At 45.0% G+C, this 22,073-nt stretch overlaps 1 protein-coding gene across 1 annotated transcript in view; it reads right to left on the bottom strand.

Annotated features, from left to right (window-relative positions):
• The window catches only part of LOC134386536 (ral guanine nucleotide dissociation stimulator-like), a 45,138-nt gene extending 23,740 nt beyond the window's left edge, over positions 1 to 21,398 (bottom strand). Inside the window, exon 1 of the mRNA XM_063108734.1 lies at positions 21,081 to 21,398. The gene's annotated coding sequence lies outside the window, so the exon portion shown is untranslated. The remainder of the gene's footprint in view (positions 1 to 21,080) is intronic.
• Positions 21,399 to 22,073: the final 675 nt, after the last annotated feature.

Below are 22,073 nucleotides of genomic sequence, written 5' to 3' on the forward strand. Positions count from 1 at the left end.
GGAAAGGGAAAATATACCCTATGTTCATCCCACTGTTGTATCTTGGAAGTAGATAACTTGTATTGATTTCACAGATGGGAATTTGAACTTTGGACTTTTGAGCTGAAACAAGTTAAGACTTTGGGAATAAAATGAATGTATTTGCATATTAAAAGACATGAGATTTGGGGGGCCAGGGGTAGAATGTAGTGGATTGAATTATGTCCCCCCAAAACTCATTGAAATTTGAATTGTGCCCCTCAAGTTTTATGTATTAGAAACTTAGCCCCCACTGTGACTAAGAGGGTGGGAAATTCTATTATGGTAATTGAAAGGCAGAGCTTTGAAGAAGTGATTGGATTATGGGACTGTGTAGTAGTGAATGGATTAAAAATGGTGGTCAGGGGAGTGGTTCTGAGGGCTTTAAAGGAAGAGGAGAGTCTGTCTTTCTCTCTTTCTCTGCTCTCTCTCTGCTTCCACCATCTTGCAATGTGAGACCCCTGGGTCACTGTTCCCACCACCAGATGGACTTTGGACTTCCCAGCCTCAGAAACTGTAAGCAATAAATTTTATTTTTCTTTATAAAATGCCCTGGTCCATGTATTTTGTTATAAGCAACACAAATGGACTAATACAATACATGTATTCAGGAAGAGAAAGAGGAGGAGGAGGAAAAGATAGGCAAGAAGAGGGAGAAGGAGGAACATGAGAAGGAGGTTGAAGAAAAGTATGCACACACACACTCACACACAAAGATATATATATATATGTATACACACACACACACACATCCACGCACAGTTAATCAAATTCACTTGAATGTATATATTGAATAATAATAGTTTAATTTGAAGAAAGAAGGGCATGTCCAGGTTGACATTATCTTAATCAACCAGGAGACTCCTTCTAACATCTGTGTCCAACAGAGATTTTTCCAATACCACTGGGCATATAAAGACATAAGACCCAAGTAGTAGGGCATCTTGCCCTGTAGCCTGAAAATGCAGAGCCTTTTCTTACTCTGGATGCCACTCAAAAACTGGGTGCCTTATGTGCTCTTTGCTTAAAAGGTCAGACAAGTATGCTCAAACATGGTACAGGTTGCCTCCAAAATCCAAAGAGGCCTTTTCTTTGTAATGGGAGATACCAGATACAGCAACTGGTTTCTAACTTTTAGAGTGGATATCTTAACATGCCTCAGCTGAACTTTTCCTGGAATTTATCTTCTATCCTTTAGCATACATGTGTTTTACTAAGGCATTCAGGGTGCTTGCTACTTCCTGTTTACCAGGTACAGTTAGCATAATGTCACCAATATAATGGAACAGTGTGATAATCTGTGAGATATTAAAATAATCATTTTCCTTTGTATTCTCTTATGACAGAGGACAGGAGAGTTGACATACCCCTGAAATAAGACAATGATAGTGTACTGTGCTCCCTGCCATGTAAAGGTAAACTGCTTCTGATTACTTTTGCTAACAGAAACTGAAAAAAAGCATTTCTAGGTCACTATCTGCATATAAGGTGCCAGACTACAAATGACATCATTACCTAATTAGGCTTAAAAATATCCACATTCATTCACCAAGACCAGTTTGGCTTGTGCCACTGGCCAAATGAACAAGTTAAGCGGGAAAGTTTAGCTATTGGTAGGCTTCTAATTCAGGGGGAGTCTGATTCCCTCAGAGGAGGGGGGAGGCAAGGGAGGCTCAGGGGATGTGGGAATTCAAAGTTCTCAGCCCCATCACTTTTGCTCAGATGTCTCCACCACATGTCTTAGGTTCCTACTCCTTTCTTACCAATGCCTTAACTTAGCATAAGACACCTAATGGTGTTGTGCATTTAGCTGACACTGCTACTCCGCAACCCTTGAAATTAGGCTCTGTATTTAATTCTCAACCACGTCTGCCCTGTGCCTATAGGATCTAAGGGACTCCTTTAAAAATGCGATAGACATCTTCTGATTTTCTGCCAGTGCCCTGAGCTGGGCATTCAGTGCTTTAAATTTGTCCCTTTCTCTACCTATGCTCTCCAGGGTTATGAGACACGGACATTCCTAGTCACGCAATCTTTAAACTTACCATTGTTGCCATAGCTACTAAATGCCGTGGCCACCTCCCAGCGCCTTGCTTTTCATCTACATTCCGTCCCATACTGTGAATAGTCCATGTCCCAATGTGCCCCCTAGCAAGAAGGTTATCTACGTGTTCTGTTTCCTGGAGTCATCCTACTCCCTTTTTAAGTGCTCTATCAGTCAGGAGCCTGGCAGGAAAGAGATGGAACTCGTACAAGGGTGATTAAAGAAAGTTTAATGGCAGGACTACTTACAGACATGTGATAAGATATAGGGAAACCATAAGAGATGGTGGAGTCCACAGGGCTAGCAAGAGCAGAAGGCCATTACCATTTCTAACCTGGAAAGGCAAAGGAGAGGGAGGGGTTACTGAGACCACCGAGAGCTGTAGCAGCAGGAGAGGACTTCCCAGCGGGAACTGTGGCCTTGGCATTGGAATATATAACCTGTCACCAATCAGGGAGGCAACCAAGGGGATAAGCTCATCAGTCTTTTTCAGTCTTTCCATTTTCCAGTCTCTTGCCAATGCTTCCCATTGGCCAAATCCAATTGGAAACATAGTCAATGCTGTTGAAAAAGGTCAGGATCTTAGGGCACAGAGCAGAGTGTAAAAAAGATAGCAAAGGATCTGAAGGAGCAAATAAAGATATCGGCATCCACCTTTGTCCTTTATATCCAGAAGAAAAACTTATTTCTCCACTATAGGGTACACACAGAAAACCCCATCAGTTAGCATAGCATCCTTGGATATTATCAATCCATCTTCTTACCTGAAACCTAAGACATTAGCCACCAGCAGTGCTCTTTACATAAGGCTGCAGACCTTTAAAAAAGAAGAAGAAGAAAAAAAAAAAAAAAAAAACCAGTCAATAACATAAAATGCTGCTATTGTCTCACATGGACAATATCCAGCACAGTACAGTCCTCTGGCTCCTAGCCTCTATGTGACTCATAACTGGTGTCCTCTGCTATGAAGCAATGGAGCTCCCAGCAGGAAAACAGTTGTCAGGTAGAGATGAGGCTAAGAAAGAATTACATACCAAGCTAACAGGGGCAGAAGGGCTAACCAGGAGCTTCTGAGTTTGGTTGACTTTAGTATCAGGTCCAATTTCAGAGACATCTGTCCTTCTGAGCATGTTCTAGCCTATCTTCAGAGGAAAGTACCATCTAGCCCCAGAAAAGGGACCTAGTAAAAATGAGGCGAGGGGATGGTTAGAACTCCAACCTGATAGGCTGGTGCTCAGGGCTGGGGACTAATTCCATCTGGGAACAGTACAGAAGGTCAAGAACACTAGCTTCTCACAGCAGTGACTAGGCAGGGAGCAGTTCAGTGTGTGCGTGGCTTCCTGTTAATCAACAGATATTGAGCATTGCTATGTGCCAAGTATTTTCCTGAAACCTGAAGATGTGATGTTAAAAAAGAAAAAGAAAAAAATCCTTGTCTTTATGGAGCTTAGGTAGAAGTGAGGAAGGTAGAGTTCAGGTAAATTCATTCAAATAGTTAATTAATTATTATAATACTACGTTCCGGGGAGGAGAATGACGGGTGATATCAGAGCATACAACAGGGGATGCCACCTAATCTCGAGAGTCAGGAAGAAGTCGGGAGACAAACATGTCAGCATCGTCAGCCGGCAGGTGTGAGAACAGCAAGTCACTTCCAGATGCCACTCCCGGTCACTGTCCTAGGACAGAGCCAGACAGCAGACTGGCATCTAGAGGAGACAGACACTGCATCTGTAGGTGTGAGTGGTCACCTACGGTAGCTTCATTTCCATTTCTTCTACGAGTCTCCAATTTCTCTATGTGTGTGCGTGTGTTTGTGGCTGTGTGTGTGGAAAAGAGAAAGAACACTCTTATGTTTCTGTCTCCATTACTATTTCCTTGCTTGCTCCAACCTTTAAACCTGGAAACCAATCCCATTAAAACTGGCTCTCAGGTTCTTGAGGCAAATACTAACATCTCTCATTATTTCTGCCTGTGCTTTCTCGAGTCCAATGTCTGCTCAGCTTTTGACACTCTTTTTTGTGCTGTGGCTAAGAACTTGAGCTCTGAGGTTCCAATGCTAGCTTCCCCAGTTACTAGCTGTGTGACCTTGGCCAAGTTCCTTAATGTCTCTTAGCTTCATTTTCCCTAATTATAAAAGGAGCATAATAATAGTGCCTGTCTCATAGGGCTGTAGTGAGAATAAGAGGACAGACACCACTATAAATGGAAGCTCTAATTATTACTCATCTTCCCCTTTTCCCTCCTTGGATCTGAACAAAATCTCACTAAAGAACTTTAACACTCATCACTCACTAGGACACAGGTGACAGTTCCTTGCAGGTGTTTCTCATGTACAGCTACTTCACACCAATACCTCATCCCCCTGATTCCCTAGGACACCCTGCGAGGACCAGCCAGAAGGTCAGTGCCCTCCCCCGGGACTGTCAACTCCTCTTCATCCCCAATCCTCCCTCCTTCCCATCTCATTCCATAAACCATTCCTAATTTGAATAGAAGATTTGTGTGTGTGTTTTATGGGAAAAAATGTACGTAAACTCTTCTTAATCTTAAAGTCACATAAATGTAATGTTGCACTTTCTATCTCTAAAAAAAAAAAGAGTTGGCATTAAGTGGCTTTGTAGTACAGCTAACGTTTTTCTGTGAGTCTACAGCATGGATGAGAGTGAAATGGTTCCTCAGGCAGGAACTACGTGATTTCTTGAGGTTCTTTTAGAGATATGAAAAGCAAGCTAAGTGACGAAATAACAGGTCCTGGTCTCCCATGACTGCAGTCCGTGTTCCCAGCTTTGCTAATAGGTCTGAGATGGCGTATGGCCAGTATTTCAAGAAAAAAGAGCATAGTGGTCTACATATTTTTATATTTAAAAATATTTTAGGATTTATATATTTATGCTAGTATCTTACTTGATTTCCGGATCCAACGATAATGCTCCTGATTAGACACAAAGATTGTTTTAGTTTACACTAAGGACATTTTATCATAACATTTTCCTAAACTTCTTACTGTGAAACAATTTTCGATTTACAGAAAAGTTGCAAAGACAGTACGCAGAATTCTTGTATACCCTTTTACCCAGTTTCCCCTAGTGTTACCACTGTCGCTAAGAAATCCACATTGATATAACATTGTTAACTAAACTGCAGACTTTATTTGAATTTTCCCAGTTTTTCCATTCGTGCCCTTTTTTGTTCCAGGATTCAGTGGGATTGCATTTAGTCATCATGACTCCTTAGTCACCTCCAATCTGTGACCGTTTCTTAGCCTTCCCTTGTTTTTCAGGAACTTGACACTGTTGAATAGCAATGGTCAGATATTTTATGGCAAGTCCCTCAGTCTGTGTTTGTCTGATGTTTTCTCATGATTAGAAAGGAGTTACAGATGTTTTTTGGAAGAAAACCATAGAAACAAAGTGCCCTTCTCATTGCGTCAGGGATACATGATATCGACATTTACTGATCAGCTTATGACTGGTCATGTTAACCTCAGTCACCTTGTTAAGGTGACGTCTGCCAGGTTGCTCTACTATAAAATTACTAATTTTTTTCCTTTCTATGCTCTATTCATCAGAAGCAAGTTACCAAGTTTGGTTAACACTTAAGGGCTGGGGAAATAAATTAAACCTCCTGGAGGGAGAAGTATCAAAGAACTTATGGATATATGTTAAAATGGCCAAAGCATTTCATACATATTTTGAGGAGGATATTTTGAGGCTATACAACTATTCAGTTTCTCTTTAAAGTTCCACCTACTAATTTAGCATTCATCCCTGAGACTTACGCACAATAATTATTACTGAGATATTCAAATAGTGATTTTTTTATTGCCCTCATTCCTTCTTCCCCACTTTATTTATTCAATCATTATTTCTATCAATAGGGACTAATAGATATTTATTTTGTTCTTTGGGTTATAATCCAATACTAGAGGAGAAAGGGGATCTTTAGCCGAATGGTGCAGCAGGTCAGCTGGATGGTAGGTCTGAAGATCCAAGTCTCACTCAAGATCCCTACACTTCATTTGTGGAATAGAAGGAACCATGCAGGCTGGGACAATGACACTTTGGTCACAGCTGGTGTAGACAGATGATTAATAACTAGAGGGGGATCTCCATAATGCCTTAGAGAATATGAGACCCCAGAACTTTGACACAAGCCTCAATGGAGGAAAGCCTGGGAAGAGGGCTTTTTCATATTTAAATTTCATTCTAAAATGCAATAGGTTTAACAAATGGTGCTGGGACAACCGGATATCCACATGCAAATGAATGAAGTTGGACACCTACCTCACACCATATGCAAAAATCAACTCAAAATAGATCAACAACCTAAATGGAAGAGGTAAAACTGAAAAACCCGTAGAAGAAAACCTGGAGAGTAAATCTTCACGACCTTGGATTTGGCAATGGATTCTTAGGTATGACACCAAAAGCATAAGTTACAAAAGAAAAACATAAATAAATTAGATTCCATCAAAATTTAAATGTTTTGTGTTAAAAAAAAGCATTATTAAGAAAGTGAAAAGGCAAACTACAGAATGGGAGAAAATATTTGCAAATCATGTTTAATAAGGATTTAGTATCTAGAATATGTAAGCAACTCTCACAACTCAACAACAAAAACACAAACAACCCAATTTTTAGAGGGGCAAAAACATTGAGTAGATATTTCTCTAAAAAGATTTACAAATGGCAACAAAAACTTGAAATGATACTTAAAATCATTAGTCATTGGGGAAATGCAAATGAAGACCACAATGAGATATCGCTTCACACCCATTAAAATGGCTATAATAATAATGATAATAATAAACGGAAGACAACGAGTGTTGGCAAGGATGTGGAGAAATTATTATTATTTTTAATTTTAACTTTTATTGAAGCAAAATTGATTATACATATTTTGGCGTTTCAACATTGAGATATGTTGATCAAATCAATATTACTAGCATATATATTGTTACAAGTTGTAATTATTCTTTATGCCCCTTGTCCAGTCCTTCTTCATCCCCCTTTCCCTCCCTCCGCCCCCCTCTAATCACCCTACATTTCTTCTCACGCTCTGAAAGAATAATGGTTACTGTTGATTTGCTGCCCAAATGATCTGTCCAATGCTGAGAGGCATGATCAGGTCCCCCAATACTATCATAGAGCAGATGCCTCTTCCATCACTCTGAAATGGGCTCTGTGGAGACAGACATCCTCCTCCTTTCTCTGCTGGTGACTCTCCTTGTGTCAACTCACCCCAGTGGCTGGCGGACCATCTGCATGGTGGGTGTGGCATCTAGCTGCCTTCATGGCAGCCGTCATTATCGTAGTAGCTATGGTGGGCCACCCACACGGAGGAGATATTTTTGGCCTGCTCTGTGGTGCTGGCAGTGTGCCTGGTTGTGGAGAGTGTCTGATCCCCAGTTCCATGCCCTGGGTCACTGAGTGGGTCCCAAGGCACTGGCATAGTGTGCCTGGTTGTGGGATGGGGGTCTTGTCCCCATCTCCATGTCCCAGGTCCCTGGGCAGGCCCCAAGGTGATGGTATGGTGTGCCTGGTTGTGGGAGGGGGCTCCAGTCCCCTTCTCCATATCTCGGGCCCCTGGGTTGTGGGAGGGGGATCTGGTCCCTGGCTCCATACCCTGGGTCCCTTTGTGGGCCTTGGGGCACTAGTGCAGGGTGCCTGGTTGTGGGAGGGGGGTCTGGTCCCCAGCTCCATACCCTGGGTCCCTGGGCTGGCCCCAAGGTGCCGGCATTGGGTGCTTGGTTGTGGGAGGTGGGTCTGGTCCCCTTCTCCATGCCCCATGTCCCAGCACAGGCCCCAAGACGCTGGCATGGTGTGCCTGGTTATGAGACAGAGGTTTGGTCCCCTTCTCCATGCCCTGGGTCCCTTGGCAGGCCCCAAAGTGTTGGCATGGTGAGCCTGGTTGTGGGAGGTGGATCCAGTCCCCTTCACCATGCTCCAGGTCCCTGGCTGGGCCCTGAGGCGCTTGCATTCTGATGCCTGGTTGTGGGAGGGGTTCTGGTCCCCTTCTTCATGCCTTGTGTCCCCAGATGGGGCCCAGAGGCACTCTCACAGCATGCCTGTAGGAAGGGGGTCCAGTTGTTCCTCTCATCACGGGTATCTTTCAATACACCTGTGTTAATGATGCGTCTCATAAATAGATACGAATTCTTTCATATCTAGAAGAAATAAACGTAAGATGGAAATTTTAGCTGTGTGTGTGTTCACTGCTTCTCATCTTCCCCAATCTAAAGCTTCCAAAAGCCTCCAGTGTGCTTGCCTAAACAGGCTGCAAATGTTCCGGGTGTTTTATGGATGTGTTTATAAATAGGAAACAAAAACTTACAAACTCCTTCACTTCCATAGGCAAGCTTTGGGGGGATCTTCACCAAACGCCTCTCATTGAAACACATCCCGACCAGAGCTTGGTCCATCCCTGCAATCAGCTGTCCTTTCCCCACAAACATGTTGAAAGTGGAGTCTCTGTCATAGCTGAAGACCCAAATGGTAGGGAGAGAGACAGAAAAGTGTGAACAGTCCTTCCCTAGTGAAACCAACCTGTGATAATGCACCTATGGCCCGCACAAGGTCACAGCAAAGCAAAAGCCTGCAAGGAGTAACTGATACAGGAAATGTCTTCACTGGGGTACTTGTAGGGTTGGAATTTTTAGATTACCTTAAATACTGCCAGAAAATCCAGTTAGATAAGCATTACCATAAATCTCTCTAGAAAAAAATATATGTTAAGTTTGTCTTGTAAAATAGCTACCTATTTCTCCACCAAAAATTTGTTTACTCCATTTTCAATAAGAGTAGCATCACAGATATTAATGGCCCAAGTTAACACACACACACACACACACACACACACACACACACACACACACACACACACACACACACACACACACACACACATTTTAAGTCATCCAAGTAAATTAAACAAAGATGCAGCATGGTATAGCATAGAGTTAAACTCTCTTAACTTCAGTTGCCTCCATTGCAAAATGAGAGTAATAATAACAGCCATGCCAGGATCAATATATGTGGAATACACTATAAAGCATATGTACTTCACAGGGCCTGGGATTCCAAAGTCTTGCGGTTTCAAATATTGACCTCGCAGAGGACTGGAAATTTTCCTCAGGCTATTAGTCTCTGGTGAAAGACAAAGATTTGTGGCACGGCAAGGTTGCTGGCTCAAGGACAGACTAGTTACTGATTGTTATGCAAAGATACTGAGAAATTGCTGTTAGATCACTTAATTGTCTAAGGGAATGTCATCTAACTTGTTTCACTGAAAGTTACCAGCCTATATTGTTAAACTATAACCCCACCTATGTTCTCTTCCTGTAACTTCCTGGTCTGAAAAATAAATGCAGGAAGAGAAACCCAATTTGGAGTTAATTTCCCAAGGAAGGGTTGCCTCTTGCTGGAACGTTTCCAGGGAAGTAAACCACTTCGGGGCTTCTCACTGCTCAGAAGAGAGATGGGCTTTGAGTAATCCTTTGCATCTCCGTCACCCAGGGGAAGTGGGGTGACAAATCCATGGGGGGTGAAGCAACACAAAGCAACATATATAACAACGTGAAAAGTACTCTGAAAACCTAAGGGTTATGCCAGTATTACTATAATCATCACAGGCCATAGAAAATCTGATGTATTCTTGAAATCACTTATACAAGGGCACTTCAAAAAGTTCATGGAAAAATAGAATTGAAAGGTAATATGAATCTTTCCATGAATTTTTGAAGTACCTCATATATGTGTTTTAAAAGCTCATAGGTGTTGGCCTTAGGTTGGAAGATAAATAAAGAAATCATAGCTGTGACCCACACTCTCATCTTCTTCAAGGTCAAATTCAGCAACCAACAAGGGTTAGCCTATTAGGAGACTGTGCTAGGTGCTTTGGGGGCACCCATATAAAGGAAGTCAACGCATAGACCTTGCCTACAAATACCTTATTAACTGGTGGAGAGACCCACAGAGCTTCAGACACTGTGTTTAAGAAAAGAACTGGAGAGTTTGCTTTATAATACTGAACAGTGGAAATAATTTAGAAGTTCAAGCGTATAGCACTAATTGTATCTAAGGCAAAGACATACAACAACATGCTCTATGGCCATTTACTAATAACACAGATTTTTACTTACTGACACGCAAGGACATAAACAATAAGAGTAAGGAGTAGGTTACAGAGTCACAGTATAAAATAATCCTATATATACAGATGAATATGAAAAAATCCACAAGGCAAAACATGAAAACATTATCAATGGTAATCTATGGATAGAAGATTTCAGCTGACTGAATTAATTTTCTCTAATTCTTCCTTTTCAAAGTGATCATATAATTACTTGTGTAACAAAATGTTAAGAGCGGCTGCGATTTACTTCATTTTGTAAATCACTTCCACCTTTCCTCACGTTCCCCAATGAGTAGCTGGGGCGAGCAGCAGAGTCCACCTCACCACCCCAGTCAGGGCATCTTCTTCAGAACCACCCTCCTTCACTTTCTCCCCTTAGTTTTACAGCCTATTTTAACAGCTTTCCTTTCTTCAAGGTCAGTGAACAGTAACCAGGGTTTGAAGTTCAGGCCAACAAGCCACAGGACAAAAGCACATGGTTAATTTTGTGCCCCAGACAGCTTTACACTTCCACCCACTACCTACAGGTGGAAGCACACCCGCCCCCTGGAATGCCACCTCTTGAATTTTACTTCTGGCGAGTTTATAATAATGGACCAGAAAGCAGGGCTTCAAAGACTGCCAAGGCACAGCACATGCACAAACTACTTCAAAAATATATCTTTCATTCACAGAACCTGAATATACTTCCCAAATTTAATGGAAGTTTTTTTCCAAAAGTTTTTAGTAACTACTATTTACAGAGCATTTTTATGTGTCAGGCCCAGTAGCACACTAAGCTCTTCACGTGTACTACCTTGTTTAATCCTCATACAACAGTTTAAGGTGGGTGCTACTCAGACACCTCGGAGGTTAAAAAATTTCCCAAGCTCACTGTGGACCAAGTGGGAAAAAAAGCTAGAACCCAGGACTGTGCAACTCTTTTGTTCCAGGCACAGGGCCCCCCTAGATGGTGTATAAAAATTGTTGTTCCTCACAGTATTAAATCTTCTTCATTTGATGACTGCCTAAGCACATGAACGATTAAGTGGCAAAGTGCTTAGAACAAAAAACGCCAATACGAAAGAAAATGTGTACATTTATATACACAAGAAATTAACAATGCAAGACCAATCTTATCTACTACTTAAAATCCTGACCATCTGGAAAAATAAAGTTGTTTGGACGAAATTTATGCTGATCAGCACAACTGGCACAAATTCATGTGCAACATCAAGCCCAGAACTAGTCATGAAAATTATTTCTGCAAGCTCTGGAATAAGCACTTATACAGCTTGTCTCTGTGTCTGGCTTATTTACACCTTTTACAGATGTCCGACTCAGGGTCCTGCAGGAAACAAATGGCACCCCCAAACTAGGCAGCTCCAGGAAAGTTTAAAAAGGGCTGTGCATAGTTGACATCATACTCAATGGTAAAAACTGAAAGCTTTTCTCCTATCACCAGGAACAAGGCAAGGGTAGCTGCTTTTGCCACTTCTATTCAACACAATGCTGGCACTCCTAGCTAGAGCAATTAAGCAAGAAAAAGAAAAAGAAATACAAGGTATCCAAATTGGGAAGGAAGAAGTAAAAGTATCTCTGTTCACAAATGAAATGATCTTTCGTGTAGAAAACTCTGAAGAGTCCACACACACCAAAAAACCTGTTAGAACTAATAACTGAATTTGTCAAAGTTGTGGGAAACAAAACCAATGCTCAGAATCTGTTGCATTTTTATACAGTAACAATGAACAATATAAAAAGGAAATTAAGAAAACAATTCTATACACAGTAGCATCAAAAATAATAAAATACTTAGGAATAAACTTAACCAAGTTGGCAAAAGACTCCTATGCTGAAAACTAGAAAAACATTGCTGAAAGAAATTAAAGAAGACACAAAGAAATGGAAAGACATCATATTTTCATGGATTGGAAGATTTAATATTGTCAAAATGTCCATAATTCCCAAAGCGATCTATAGATTCAATGCAATCCCTATCAAAATCCCAACGACATTTTTTTGCAGAAATAGAAAACTATCCCAAAATTCATAAGGAATCTCGAAAGACTCCAAATAGCCAAAACAATCCTGAGAAAGAAGAACAAAGCTGGATGCCTCTGACTTCCTGATTTCAAAACATATTACAAAGCTACAATAATAAAAACAGTATGGTACTGGCATAAAGACAAATATATAGACCAATGGGACATAATAGAGAGCCCAGATGCATAAAGTTGTATGGTCAAGTGATCTTTGACAAGGGCACCAAGATTACACAATGGGAAAATGACAGTCTCTTCAATAAATAGTGCTGGGAGAACTGGATATCCACATGCAAAAGAATAAAGTTGGATCTTTACCTTATACCATATACAACAATCAACTAAAGATGGATTAAAGACATAAATGTAAGAGCTGAAACTATAAAATGCCTATAAGAAAACGCTGGGGAAAATCTTTATGACATTGGATTTGACAATAATTTCTTGGTCTAGGGACACAGCCCATGGTGACCTACAGGTAGGGAGCCAGAGGAATAAATATTTCCACCTCATTCTCCTTCCTCCTTCTATTTGCTGATGCCCCACTGGCTGAACCCAACCAAAGCCAGACAACAAGGGGGTCATTGATATAACCCAGCCTATGCACATGTAGTCCATACAGGTCAGCCTCCCAGAGCAGAGGGCAACTGGAACAGGTGGAGAGTGGGCCTAGAAAGGCAAACAGAAATCATCCAGCACACCCAACACCCCACCCTTTCCTCTCCACCAGCTTATTTTAGTGCCCTGCTCATTAACTGCTACAGACCCTTCAATCACTGCTGACACTTCTACCAACCCCTGCCCCAAGGCTAACAGGAGGTGTCTGCAGCTCCCTCTGGTGATGCTCTTCAAAATCACTGACCCAAGGACCACTAAGATAGGAGACATCAGCAAAACCTGTCACAGTCAACTCACTAAACTGCCTACACAGAAGCACACACTGTCTTGCAACACATTACGTAAGACAAATAACTACCCCTGTGGCTATATTCTTAAAGCATAAATAATGAGGCTCTACTTCTGAGTGTAGGTTTAAATCTGCAGGGAGAATGAACTTCTAAAAGAACAAAAGGCCATGTGAATGCACTCTCTCCCTGAAACCCCAAAGCCCATTCTTTCCCCAAGTCCCTAAGCTCCTCTATATAAAAATGTACTTAAAGAACTGGAAAGGAGGCCACTGCAGTCAAGGAATGGCACCAAAATTTGGGAAGACAGAAAGGGAATGGAGAAGCAGGAACTAATCTAGAAGGGAAAAAACAGCATCTAGGTGCAGGCAAAGGTGGATGTGGCCATGGGTGGACTCAGTGCCTCCCGGAGCCTGGAGAGGCTGCAGAGTGGTAGGTGCAGGGTGGTAGGGAGCTTGGAGCATAAGGGGGCCCTGGTTCACAGTCTGCTTCAAAACAGCTGCACCCACCCTGAGCCTGCTCCCCACTCCTAGCAGGCAACTATAATGTTAAACACTATAGAATCATCTAAGCGGTTTTTAAAACTCTGTACATGCCCTGAACTGGCCAGCCACCAGAAAAATAAAGAATGAAGAAATAAAATTCTGTACATGTGTATTACTTTTTAAAAATCAAATTAAGCTTTTTTTGCTTGTTGCTGAGGTTATTCTTGTCTCAGATCAAGAAACAAAGGAAAAACAGCCGCTCCAAAGGGGGAGAAAATTGCCCTTCAACAGCTGGCCCATTGGCTCAGTTGGTTACAGCGTGTGTTATAACACCAAGGTGAAAGGGTTCAGATCCCTGAACCGGCCAGCCACACACACACACAAAAAAAGCCCAACAAAAAAACCTGATGCTCTTCATTTCTGTTAGCAGAACTAAAGCACAGATCAGCTATGAGAAGAAAAGTCAGCTTGCTCTAAATGCTAGTACTAGATTCTGTTTAGACAATTAAAACCTGAATACAGGGTGCTCACTCGGGAGAGTGTGGTGCTAATAACCCCAAGGTCAAGTGTTTGGATCCCCATACAGGCCAACCACAAAAAGCAAACCAAAAAAACCCTGAATACATTACTCTTGAACATTAAAAAGACTGCCATATTTTGAGAACTCATAACAGGAGGGAAGCAAGATAGTAAGGAACAAGCCCACTGGGCATGGGAACCACCTTCTGGGTGCCTCAAAGTGGGTCCAGTCTCACTGCGGACTCACATGGGAGCTGCCTGATGTGAGGACTGTGGTCCTGCCCCAGCCTTTGGCGAATGGGACTGACACCTCCTCGCTGGCCCCTACCTCCCAAATGATCCAGCTGAGACACGCCCTCCCGTGGCTGAGTTCCGTGGGAAGCAGTGTCTGATTTCTCCACCTCCCACCTCTCTCTCCACACCACATACTCCCTAAAGTGACTTTGGGCTTCCCAGACCCTTTGCCCAAGAGGATTTCTCTCAACTAACCAACTCTGCCAGCAATGAATGAGACCTGGCAGGGGGAAAAGGCAAGCAGCTAGTGAACTGGCAAACTACCTGCCCGCCACCCAGATGGGGAAATGAGGCTGCAATGAGAGGAGAGAGAGAAGATGAGGGAGGGGAGAGGGAACAGGCAGGGCAGAGAGCAGGGAAGCGAGAGGGAACATGCCCATCACGTCTCCACAGGGGACAGGACCCCGAAATGTGAGTGGTTGGCTTGGACGGTCTTTAGTACTTTAAAATACCATGAAAAGAAAAACTTTTCAAAGCAAAGTAAAATCATTACATTGTTGTTGTGGATTTTTGTTGTTAAGCAACTTCACAAAGTAAAATGTCAGATCCAGGACTGGCTATTAGTTCGCTTGGATAGAGTGTGGTGCTGATAACACCGAGGTCACGGGTTCGGATCCCCATACCAGCCAGCCAGCAGCCAAGAAATAAAAAAAGCCAGATCCCTATATAATTCTTATTTTATACAGGTGCTCAGCCCCACAACATATAGCCAAATTAAATCATTAATATGAAAGCATAGTTGCTCACAGTGATCCACAAATGAAAATTAAAAGCCCTGCCAATAAGTTTTCATAGGGGGCTCTTAGCCAGCCTGCCGATGGCCTCAGGAGACCCTAGTCAGAAGAATCAGCCTGGAGGCTCTTTTCCCAAAGTTGGCAGAGACTCACAGGCTGACACATAACCAGCAGCTTCTCTCGCACCACTCCGCTTCCCATAGCAAGAGTCACTACGCAGATTCACACTCTTCCTGCCTAAGTGAGCATATCCTGACCTGCCCAGTCTCCCTGTCACCATTCACCTCCTCCAGGTCACCCTGACACCAGTCTGGGTGCTGCCCAGCCCCACTGGCTCTCCTCTGAGGCCCAGTCCTGCTGAAGGGGTGAGCCTGGCCTTCAACTGAGAACCACGTGATTTAACACCCCCCAGGGAGGATAACTGACCCAAATGTGACCAATCAGCCTCTCTCCTGGGAATCTGGAATTGCAACTGAGTCCTGTGAGTCAGCGTTGGTGCTGGATCCAAGAGGTCCTGTGTGCAGCATGGAGAACTTGCTGGAGCTCTCCTTTTAGGGAGGGGAAGAATGAAGCCCCCTGTGCAAGCCCTCAGGGGATGAAGAAACTAACCTCAGGTCATGACTCCGGAAGTGCAGGAGGAATCAGAGATCCTCCCAAAAAATTCCCTACCCTTTCTGCTTAAGCCAACTGGAACGGGTTTGTGTCCTCTCCCACATACCGATCTGAGGGCAAGGATTTTTGTCTGTTTTATTCCAGCACCTAGAACGTTAGAAGCTGAATGAATATGTAAAATGAGGCCCCACTTAAGCTGATTTCTAGGGTTCCTACCCACACTGTCAGTCAATCCACTGAACACCTCTTGGATTAATCTGCTTACTCCTCTGCACAAAAACCTTCAAAAGATACCTGACAAAATCCAAAATCTCCAGGCCAGCCATCAGGGCCTTCCATGGACTGGTGCTCCCACACCTTTCCCGTTCTGGGTTCCCATCTCCTAACGCAAATATTGGGGCCTCCTGCTGTTCCTCGAGCATGTGCTGCTCATGCCCAGGCCCTGGTCCACCTTACTTACTCAATCATACTCTGCACTTCAAGCAACGAAGTCCCATCCATGCTCAAGGCCCAACTCAAGCATCATCAGCTCCTCCCAAAGCCCTCTCTGTGGCTTCAGTAGGAAGAATACCTTTCTCCTTGCAACTAGTAGAGGTATCCATGTGTACTGCTCACACGGCACTCCACACGGGAGACAGCTTGTGTGACACATAAGAGGACACCCAGTCCAGAGTCCAGAAGTCAGTTGTTAGCTGGGTGACCTATGTCGTCTCATCCTTCTGGGCCTATTGCCTCAACCCCTCCAATCTTGCCCCCACTGCATTATTTTTCTCCATAGCCCTCACGACCTTGTACCATGTAACTTAGTGTGTCTGTGCTCATGCTAGAATGTAAGCTCCATGAGGGCAGGGATTTCTACTCATTTTGTTCACTGCCACATCCCCAGCACTGGAAGAGTAGGTACTCAATAAACATTTGTTGAATGAATAAATGGATACGTAAAACGAATCTGCCCTCTGGTGATGAGTCTATGATTTTTTTAGAGCAATGGTGATCAAAGTGTGATCCTCAGATCAGCAGCATCAGCTGGGAACTTGTCAGAAATGCAAATTCTTAGGCCCACTCCCGAGCAACTGAATCAGAAACTGTGTAACAAGCTCTCCAGGTGATTCTGATGAGGTACAGTTTGAACACCACTGTGCAGAGCATCTACCACTCTAGATACCCAGCAAGGCAAGTGGTAGGCACACAATGTGTAATGAATGGACCTTAAGGGTCTGTAGACAGGTCTGGAGCTGTTAATGAACCAACCAGACACTTGTTCTGCCTCCTTAAAGATAACAGGAACATGTTAAACTCAGTCCCTGAAATAAACAGAATGAGCACACAGAGTGATCATTCCCCTCACCCTTATTACTAAGAATGCTACGGACTGCTGAAGCTGAATCTAGAATGGCTGACGAAGAGCTCCCAAGAGTTGGAGCGTGAAAGCAGCAGCCCCCGCTGCAGGCTGTGGGTGGGAGGCTGCCACCGACTTCTTGCCTTCTGTCTGTAGCAGCAGCCCCAGAGGCACATTAGCAAGCTCAGAGGCTATGAAATAAAATGAAGCATGGGAAGACAGTGGCCGAGGGCTGAAGGTCTGCACCTCCTGGCAACCGTGAATGCCTGTAAGCTGGAAAAGTGCCACCTGCGCCCCTGGTGCCAGGCAGAGACACAGGAAGAAAGCTTTGTGGGAAGAAAGTCCCTTTGTGGTTTGTGACTCTGGTCTGGGCGACAGCTGCTGTTGTCTGCTGGGCAAAACCTCCAAATCAGCAGCAAAAGCCCAAAACACCTAGATTTCTCCCCCCTTAAGCACTTTATGCAGGAATAGCAAAGTCATGTCTTCACACTTCAAAAACCCCAAAGGAATAGAGACCTAAGAGGGAAACTCACATCAGTGAAGCAGCTCTTATGTGTCCTGCCCCTCTGCTCCATTCTCCACGTTGCAGCCACAGGGACCTTTGTATGCAAGTCTGATCCCTCACTCTGCTGGTTAGAACACTTCAGTGGCTTTCCACTGGCCCTGGACAACGTCCAAACTCCATAGCCAGGCAGTAAGATCTCTCAAGAGCTGGCCCAGCCTTCCTGTCTGGCTTCCTCTCTTACCTCTCCTTTCATCCCCTTTGTCACTAACCCACTCCCACTCCACGCTGGGGCCATAATGACCAGCCCTAACTTTCCCCAACACAACACACCCACCACAGGCCCCTCTACTAGCTTTACCATTTCTGCCCCAGCCCATGGCCCAGCCCTCAGCCCTCAACTCCACCCTGGTAAATTTAGTCATCCTCAGCTCTTGTCCCTACAATCCCAGGATTCCATCCTGACCACATCCCCCCAACACACACACACACACACACACACACACACACACACACACACACACACACACACACACACACACACGATAGTTAAGCCTTCTGTGTGTTTTCATAGCTTCTTGCCTTTCTTCCACCATATGCATAGGTAGACCATAGACCATAGATTATGGACCTATTTGCCTGGGTTCAAATGTCCACTCTGCCACCTAGAAGTCAGGTGCCTTGGGCAAGTCATTTGAACTTTCTGAACCTCAGCTTCTTCATCTGTAATGAAGCACCTACCTCACTGTCTTGTGAGATTAAATGAATTTTTTTGCAATTAAATGAATTAATATATGTGAAGGCATTTGGTAAGAACTGTGTGAACTCTACGTGAGAGACAGAGTGTGTGCTACTATTCTTACTACTCTTACCACACCATGTTGTAATTACCTAGGCTATAAGTGGCAGATAGGGGCAGGGGACATACTAGACTAGGACTAGTCTCTGTCTTGAGGGGCAAACACACTACATAAGTGTTTGATGATGGATGGCAACTCCTCCATGCTTGTGCCACTGTCCTGCACTGCCTCACAGTGGCTGTCATCCCTAGAGAGTAGAACAACTTGTTCTAGGGGGAATTATTAATTACCATCAGCTCAGGCAAGAAATTCTTCCCTATTTTTTAATGAAAGAAGCAAATGAAAGAAGATAAACAAAGGGCCAATAAACACATGAAAAGATGCTGAGCATCATGGGAAATGCAGTTCAAAACCACAATGAAATACCACTTCATACCCATTAGGATGACAGCAACTACAAGTGTTGTCAAGAATGTGAAGAACTAAGAACCCTCGTACGCTGCTGTTGGAAATGCAAAATGGTGCAGCCATTGTGGAAAACAGTTTGGTGGTTACTCAAAAAGTTAAAAATTACCATACAACCCACCAATTCCACTCCTAGGTATATATTGGAAAGAAATGAAAACATATGTCCACACAAAACCTTGTACTAGAACATTCATAACATCATTATTCATAATAGCCCCAAAATGTAAACAACCCAAATGTCCATCAACTAACGAATAGTTAAACAAAATGTGGTATATCTATAGGATAGAATATTACATTTACAGCCATAAAAAGGAATGAAATACTGATACATGCTACAACATGGATGAACCTTGAAAACACTATGCTAAATAAAAGTCAGACACAAAGCACCACAAATTGTATGATTCCATTTATATGAAATGTCCAGAAAAGGCAAATCCATAGAGACAGAAAGTAGATAAGTGGCTGCCAGGGGCTGGAAGGGAGGTAAATAGGGAGCAGGAAGTGACTGCTAATGGGCCCACTCTTTCTTTTCTGGAGTGATGAAAATGTTCTGGAATTAGATCATTAGGATGGCTGTGCAACTCTGTGAATATACTAAAACCCACCAAATTGTACACTCTAAATGTACAGTATATGAATTATGTGTATCTCAATAAAGCTAATTTTTAAAAAAGCAGCAACTAGACCGACAGTAAGAATGACCACTGCTATGTGCCACATAGTATGCTGAACAGCTGTTGTATATTCACTCATGTCTGGAATTTCAAAAAAGGCGAGAGAGGCTAGAGAATTCCAGAATGAGCCTAGCACAGCCTCGGGTACAAAGCAGAGGCTCCACAGCACTTTTGTCTAGTCTAGTGATTCACTAAGAAGTGCTGGCACAGACCAGGCTTGTTGGGGAGACCAGCCCGGAGCTGGAGGAAAGGAGGCCTGTTAACCCCATAGGTAAAGTGGAGAGGAACTGAGGGGAGGCATTGTGATCCTGGGACTCAGTTGAGGGGCCCCATAGCAAAGCTGAGGGACTACTCTGGATCCCGCCCCCCACCCAAGAGCAGGAAAGAGAGGGCGACGGTAGTCACATGCATAGACTCTGGACTGGACTGTCTGGGTTTCAGTCAGACTCAACTGTTTAAACAAGTTTCCTAGCCTCAGTGGCCTCAGTTACTGTGGAATATACTATAAAGCAAATGTACCTCACAGGGCCTGGTTTTCCAAAGCCTTGCAGTTTCAAATATTTACCTTGCAAAGGACAGGAAATTTTCCCCAGACTATTGAATCTCTGTTGCAAGCTAAGAATTGTAACACAGCAAAGCTGATGGTTCTAAGACAGACCATTACTAATTGATACGTAAAGTTACTAAAAAGCTGCTGGAGGGAAAAGGAATGTTTGCTAAATCAAGCCTTTGTTGCAAATTGCATTACAGAAGGTCACCTTGCTTGAATTACTGAATGTTACCAGCTTCTATTGTTAAACTTGTTAAACTGTACTTAGCAAAACCCCCACCTATGTCTCTTCCTATAACTTTTGTCTGGAGAAAATATGCAGGAAGAGAACCCCGATTCGTGGTTAATTTCTCAAACGGAAGAATTGCCTCACGCTTGAGGGTCCTGGGATATTAACCCCTTTCTGGGGCTGCTCACTGCTCAAAAGAGATGGGCTTTGAGTAATCTTTGGCGGCTCCGTCACCCAGGGGAAAAGGGGTGACAGATCCGTGGGAGGCAAAGCAACAAGTTACCTCACTGGAGAGATGAAGGTCATCCAGTCCTTACCTCACAGGATCACAGAGTTGTGAGAATTAAATGAGCTCACGACACCAAAAGCACTCAGAACTGCGCCTACACATGACAACAGCTCCATACGTGCCAGCGGCTGCTGCCGTGAGCTTCCTCCGCATGGTCACTACTGTGTGAGCGGCACCGTGTGACTACGTGCTCAACGGACCAGCGGGAGCCGTGCAGGGCGGCGGCAGACGGGCAGCCACGTCTACTCCGGGGTCTCTTGGCTCGAGGGCCTCGCACACAGACTGCGCGCGTGGTGCGCCGCCAGGGGCGGGAGGGCCGCGACCAGCCGGCCATAGGGGGATGAGGCTCTGGGAGCGGCGGGGCAGGGGCTGGGGCAGGGCGAGGGCGGAGCTAGGGGAGGGCCGCCGGGAGGGAAAGGCCTGCCCGGAGACGGGGCCCGGGAGCGCGGTACCTGGAGTCGAACTTCTGGCCCTCGGGGAACGTCCCCACGTAGTGGTAGCGCACGAAGTCGCCGCTGCGCACGGTGCGCGGGCACTCGTCGGGCACGAAGCGCCGCTCGATCTGCAGCTCCGCGTCGGAGTCCAGGCCCAGGCCCGCCACGGGCGCCGCCTGCCCGGTCACCCAGAGCAGCAGCAGGAGCAGCGGCGGCGGCGGGGGCCGCCCGCCCCGGGGCCCGAACGCCATTGGGGCGGCGAGGAGACGAGCGAGCGGGGCGGCGCGGAGCCGGGCGGCGCGGGTCGGGCCTGGGCGCGCGGCGGCGCTTGCGAACGTGGAGAAGGCTCGGGCTGTCCCAGCGGCGGCCACGCCTCCCTCCCGCCCTCGCCCCCTCCCGCCGCCCGCCCCCTCCCGCCGCCCGCCCCCTCCCGCCGCCCGCCCCCTCCCGCCGCCCGCCCCCGGCCGCAGCCGTGAGGGGAGGAGCCCGGCGCGCCCGGGCCGCCGGCCGCGGGGACGGGGTGGCGACTTGGGAAGGGACCCGGTCCGGGCCTAGGGAGCACGCGTCCCCGAGCGAGACAGCCTGAACTCTCCGGACCGGGCTTCGTCCCGAAGGCGGGAAAGAAAAGTGGTTGCTCCCAGGCCCACCGCCGGCCTCCGCCCGGCCCTGGAGACCGCGGATTTAGGGCGGCGGGAGGCGCCTACGTGGCCGCGGATCCGATTTCCCGTTGCTGCTCTGGGGAGGGAGGGAGGGAAACTTAGATTGTTGTTGTTGTTGTTTTTTTAACTTAGTTACAAGGGTGGAGTCCACATAAAACTATTCTTCAGCATTTACTTTTTTCATTGTCTTTATTTGTTATTACTTTTACCTAAGACAAAAGATACTGACTGCCCATTCATCGCATTTATTTTTGCTACTTAGAGAAAAGGGGAGGCATGTATTGCGAGACTCCCCTGACAGTTGTCCCGACTAAAGTCTGGAGTTGCTAACTGTGAGTGTCCTCCAAGCCAC

Source organism: Cynocephalus volans, chromosome 9 (assembly GCF_027409185.1).
Source record: "Cynocephalus volans isolate mCynVol1 chromosome 9, mCynVol1.pri, whole genome shotgun sequence".
NCBI classification, from domain to species: Eukaryota; Metazoa; Chordata; class Mammalia; order Dermoptera; family Cynocephalidae; genus Cynocephalus; species Cynocephalus volans.